Consider the following 6324-nt stretch of genomic DNA (forward strand, 5'->3'; position numbering starts at 1 on the left):
AAGCTTTAGCATGATCCTTTATCCTAACAGGGAAAGGTGGTTTCTCAACATAACAAGTGGGAACAATAGGATCATTATAAGTGACAGTCTTTTCTTCAACTTTAATAGGTGCAACTACTTTTACTTCTATGGGAGGATGATATTTAAACCACTTCTCATTAGGGAGAGCAACATAAGTAGCAAAAGATTCATAGAAATAAGCTACTATCTCAGAATCAAGTCCATATTTAGTGCTAAACTTGCGGAAAGTATCGGTATCCATAAAAGATTTAACACAATCAAACTTAGGTGTCATACCTGACTCCTTACCTTTGTCGAGATCCCAATCTTCAGAGTTGCATTTAATTCTATCCAATAAATCCCATCTAAATCCAATAGTCTTCATCATAAAAGAGCCAGCACAAGAAGTATCGAGCATGGTGCGATTATTTTCAGAAAGCCGAGCATAAATTTTTTTGAAGAATTGTTTCTCTTGGGAGATCATGATTGGGACATTAATATAACATTGATTTAAGCCTCCCCCAAGCTTGAGCGATGCTTTCTCCTTCGCGAGGCCAAAAATTATATATATAATTGCGGTCACGATGAACAAGATGCATAGGGTAATACTTTTGATGAAATTCCAATTTCAATCTTCTATAGTTCCATGATCTTGTATCATCACATAGCCTATACCATGTCAACGCGTCTCCCTTCAAAGATAAAGGGAAAACCTTCTTCTTAGCAACATCATCGGGTATACCTGCAAGCTTAAATAATCCACAAACTTCATCCACATATATTAGGTGTTCATGAGGATGCTTTGTTCCATCTCCTGTAAAAGGATTAGCTAGCAGTTTTTCTATCATACCCGAAGGATACTCATAAGGAATTTCATTTTCAATAGGTTTAGTAGGTTGAGGATCAACTCTTTGCTCTACTAGTCGGGGTGAAGATACCCCGAACAAGCCCCTCAGAGGATTACTTTCCATAGTAACAAGTGACAGTAAATTTCAGCACACTATATAAATTTTTCCTTACCAAATTCCACCTACCAAAGGCGCTTCACTCCCTGGCAACGGCGCCAGAAAAGAGTCTTGATGACCCACAAGTATAGGGGATCTATCGTAGTCCTTTCGATAAGTAAGAGTGTCGAACCCAACAAGGAGCAGAAGGAAATGATAAGCGGTTTTCAGCAAGGTATTCTCTGTAAGTACTGACATAAGTAGTAACAGATAGTTTTGTGATAAGATAATTTGTAACGAGCAACAAGTACCAAAAGTAAATAAAGTGCAGCAAGGTGGCCCAATCCTTTTTTGTAGCAAAGGACAAGCCTGGACGAACTCTTATATAAGGAAAAGCGCTCCCGAGGACACATGGGAATATCGTCAAGCTAGTTTTCATCACATTCATATGATTCGCGTTCGGTACTTTGATAATTTGACATGCGGGTGGACCGTTGCTTGGGTGCTGTTCTTACTTGAACAAGCATCCCACTTATGATTAACCTCTATTGCAAGCATCCGCAACTATAACAAAAGTATTAAGGTAAACCTAACCATAGCATGAAACATATGGATCCAAATCAACCCCTTACGAAGCAACACATAAACTAGGGTTTAAGCTTCTGTCACTCTAGCAACCCATCATCTACTTATTACTTCCCAATGCCTTCCTTTAGTCCCAAATAATGGTGAAGTGTTATGTAGTCGACGTTCACATAACACCACTATAGGCTAGACAAGATACATCTCATCAAAATATCGAACAAATACCAAATTCACATGACTACTAATAGCAAGACTTCTCCCTTGTCCTCAGGAACAAACGTAACTACTCACAAAGCATATTCATGTTCATAATCAGAGGGTTAATAATATGCATAAAGGATCTGAACATATGATATTCCACCAATTAAACCAACTAGAATCAACTACAAGGAGTAATTAACACTACTAGCAACCTACTAGCACCAATCCCGGACTTGGAGACAAGAATTGGATACAAGAGATGAACTAGGGTTTTGAGATGAGATGGTGATGATGAAGATGTTGAGGAGATTGCCCTCTCCTGATGAGAGGAGCGTTGGTGATGTCGATGGCGATAATTTCCCCCTCCGGGAGGGAAGTTTCCCCGGTAGAACAGCTCTGCCGGAGCCCTTGATTGGTTCCGCCCAGGTTCCGCCTCGTGGCGGCGGAGTTTCATCCTGAAAGGTTGCTTCTCCTTTTTTCCTCGATGAAATACTTCATATAGAAAAAGATGGTCATCGGAGAGCCACCAGGGGGCCCATGAGGTAGGGGGCGCGCCCTAGGGGGGGGGTGCCCCCCACCGCGTGCCGCCACCCTTGTGGACAGGGTGTGGGCCCCCTGGTCTTCATCTTTGGCGAGGATTTTTCATTATTTATTATAAGGTATTCCGTGGAGTTTCAGGACTTTTGGAGTTGTGCAGAATAGGTCTCTAATATTTGCTCCTTTTCCAGCCCAAAATTCCAGCTGCCGGCATTCTCCCTCCTTATGTAAACCTTACAAAATAAGAGAGAATAGCCATAATTATTGTGACATAATGTGAAATAACAGCCCATAATGCAATAAATATCGATATAAAAGCATGATGCAAAATGGACGTATCAGCTAGGAAACCTGGTGATGGTACCAAAGAAGGACAAATCCTGGCACCTATGCGTCGACTTCAAAGACCTTAATAAGGCTTGCCCAAAGGATCCCTTCCCACTCCCTCGCATCGATCAAATTATCGATGCTACTGCAGGACACGAATCACTGTGCTTCCTCGACGCATACTCCGGTTACCAACAGATTAAGATGGCCGAGTCCGATCAAGCCGCAACAGCATTTATTACGCCATACGACTCTTTCTGTTTTAACACAATGCCCTTCGGGCTCAAAAATGCCGGCGCAACATATCAGGCATGATCCAGACATGTCTGGAAAAGCAGATCGGCAAGACTATGGAGGCATATGTAGACGATGTGGTCATTAAAACCAGACACGTCGACTCCTTAATAGACGACTTGAGGCTCACATTCGCCAATCTCCGAACATACGACATCAAGCTCAATCTGAAAAAATGCATTTTCGGCGTTCCCGCCGGAAAGCTCCTCGGCTTCATAGTCTCCAGTAGAGGAATTGAAGCAAATTCGGCTAAAATCCGAGCTCTGTCGCAGTTTTCTATCCCAACTGACCTCAAGCAAATCTAGAAATTATCTGGATGTGTGGCGACTGCCGCTTTATCTCCCGATTAGGAGAAAAGGCACTTCCCCTTTATCGCCTTCTTCGGCGCACTGAACACTTCGAGTGGACGGACGTAGCCACGGCTAGAATAGAAGAAATAAAAGCCATCCTGGCCACCAACCCAATCTTGGCCGCGCCAACTGTTGGCGAACCAATGCTATTATATATAGCGGCAACTCATCAAGTTGTAAGCGCAGTGCTCATCGTCGAACGAGAGATGGACGGACACAAATTCCCACTTGAAAACCCGGTGTATTACGTGTCAACCGACCTCACTCCATGCAAATCACGGTACCCACATTATCAGAAGAGAGCATACGTGGTATTCATGGCATCTCGGAAATTACAACACTACTTTCATGAGTGTTTGATTATGGTGGCCTCCGAAGTTCCACTCAATGACATAATTAACAATCGCGATGCCACGGGCTGGATTGCCAAATGGGCTATCGAGCCCCTCCCGTTCGACATAACATATAAACCACGGTGAGCCATTAAGTCGCAAGTCCTGGCCGATTTCGTAGCCGAATGGACGGAAGCCAAACTCCCTAAAGAGTACGGCGCATACTCCAATTGGATCATGCACTTCGACGGCTCCAAAATGTTGGCTGGTCTGGGGGCGGGCATCGTCCTGACGTCCCCCACTGGAGATACAGTGCAATACGCCCTCCAAATACTATACACAGACTCCAATAATGCAGCCGAATACGAGGCCCTGTTACACGGTCTCCGGATGGCAGTCTCCATGGGCATTCAACGCCTAGAGGTGCGGGGGGATTCGAACCTCGCAATATCCCAAATAAATGGAGACTTCGATGCCAAGGATCCGAAAATGGCGGCATATCGCAACGCCGTCCTCAAAATGTCATCTCGATTCGAGGGGCTCGAATTTCACCACGTGGCTCGGGAAAACAACCAGGCGGCGGACATCCTCGCCCGCATCGGCGCTAAACGCGACCCTGTCCGACCAAACATCTTCCTGGAAAGACCGTTTAAACCATCCGTGGTATGGGAAGGGGACTCCGGCAAGAATAGTCCGTACCCGGCCACAACCCCAGATACCGAACACTCTGACACAATCGGAGGCTGTGCCACCGAAATAACACCTTCAACCCACGTGATTATGGCCGTCATTGCCCCGTGGACAGAACCATTCCTTGCCTACCTAACTAGGCAGGAACTACCCAAGGACCAAAATGAGGCACGCTGCATAGTGCGGCGAGCTAACACCTACAAGGTCCACGAGGGAGAGCTTTATAAGAAAAGCACAACCGGAGTCCTTTAAAGGTGCATCTCCGAAGAGGCAGGGCGAAAGCTTTTGGCAGAAATCCATGCCGGACTCGGCGGCCACCACGCCACAGCCCGGGCCCTTGTAAGCAAGGCCTTCTGTACAGGTTTTTATTGGCCGACGGCTCGGGCAGATGCACAGCATCTGGTCCAACATTGTGTTGGTTGCCAGCTTTTTGCAAACCGAAGCCACATGCCACCTACCGCCCTCCCAACAATACTCATTACTTGGCCCTTTGTGGTCTGGGGGCTTGATATGGTCTGACCCCGCCAAGGGGGAACCCATAAGAAAAAAATACTTACTGGTCATGGTGGATAAATTCACCAAATGGATAGAAGCCAAACCTGTCAAAACGGTTGAATCCGGATTGGTGATAGACTTCATATCCGTGGTCGTACACCGTTATGGCGTCCCCCATAGCATCATCACTAACAACGACACGAATTTCACAGCCGATGAGGTGAAACTTTGGTGCAGCAACATGGGCATCAAGCTTGATTATGCTTCTGTCTATCATCCGCAAACTAACGGTCAAGTCGAACGGGTAAATGGTCTTATCATGAGCGGCATTAAACCCAGATTAGTGCTGTCCTTAAAGGAATCAGACACGCATTGGGTAGAGGAGCTCGACTCCGTACTATGGGGGTTGCGGACCACGCCGAACCGCACTATCGGATACACACTGTTTTTTATGGTGTACGGCGCTGAGGCGGTGCTGCCTTGCGACATAATTCATGACTCACCTCGAGTGCGCATGTACGAAGAAAGAGAGGCCGAGCTCGATCGGCAGGACAATTTGGATGCCCTGGAGGAGGAGCGCGACGTGGCAAAAGCCCGTTCCGCATTCTATCAGCAACTGGCTCGAAGGTATCAAAGCAGAGAAGTGCGGGCCAAAACCTACAACATTGGCGAACTAGTTCTACGCTTGCCGGAGAAGAAAAAGAACAAGCTCAAGCCCAAATGGGAAGGTCCCTTCATTATAGACCAGGTTCTGACCGGTGGAGCGTACCGCCTGCGGGATGCATCGGATAATCGACTTGAGCCAAACCCATGGAACGCAGCCAGACTCCGAAGATTCTACGCCTAGCGCCGGACTCTGTGTTCGTCTCCCTACCTCCGTCAATTTTTTTGCACATTTGTTTCTTCGCTCTTTCTTTCTTTTTCCCCTTCTTTCAAAGCCTTTTAAGGCTATACTTGTGTCTTGGTTACACAACCTTGATGCGTTAATCGCGTTCAATATACCTGGGGGCTTCTTATACAGAAGCTTAATCTAATTATCTTTCCGGGCTTCATGACCCGCACATGCGTTATTCTTCCACATGTACCTTTTTTGCCATTATATGCATCGATATGACTTAAGTTTTGGCCAAGCTGGGTTGCCTGGCTCTTGTGTTTATGCCCTACGTTCCCATTAATTCGGCTAGGGCATAAGGGGAGCACCTCTGCGATTGTTACTACCGGGTCAGCCGGATGTGTACCTCAGACTGGGTGAAGCCGAAAGCTAGCGCTCTTAAGGGAATATTCGGTCGGTGAATAAAAGATGACTTTCATTTAAATTACTACACGCCCCCAGATGTTTTTAGCCCGCGTCTCGCAGTTCGGACATGCACATTAGGGCATGCGTACCAAGGGAAAGGGACCCTTAACGGAACTATTCTCCCTGGAAGATGTTTCTTACTATCCATGTAATATAACATAACTAGTTGGGTACTTGTCTGTTCAAGCACTTATGACCCCTACACCTGGTTTCCATGCATACCCCGGTTTTTATATAACCGAGCGGGTATTCGGATACACTCCGGACTATCG

Source organism: Triticum aestivum, chromosome 6A (assembly GCF_018294505.1).
Source record: "Triticum aestivum cultivar Chinese Spring chromosome 6A, IWGSC CS RefSeq v2.1, whole genome shotgun sequence".
Taxonomy (NCBI): domain Eukaryota; kingdom Viridiplantae; phylum Streptophyta; class Magnoliopsida; order Poales; family Poaceae; genus Triticum; species Triticum aestivum.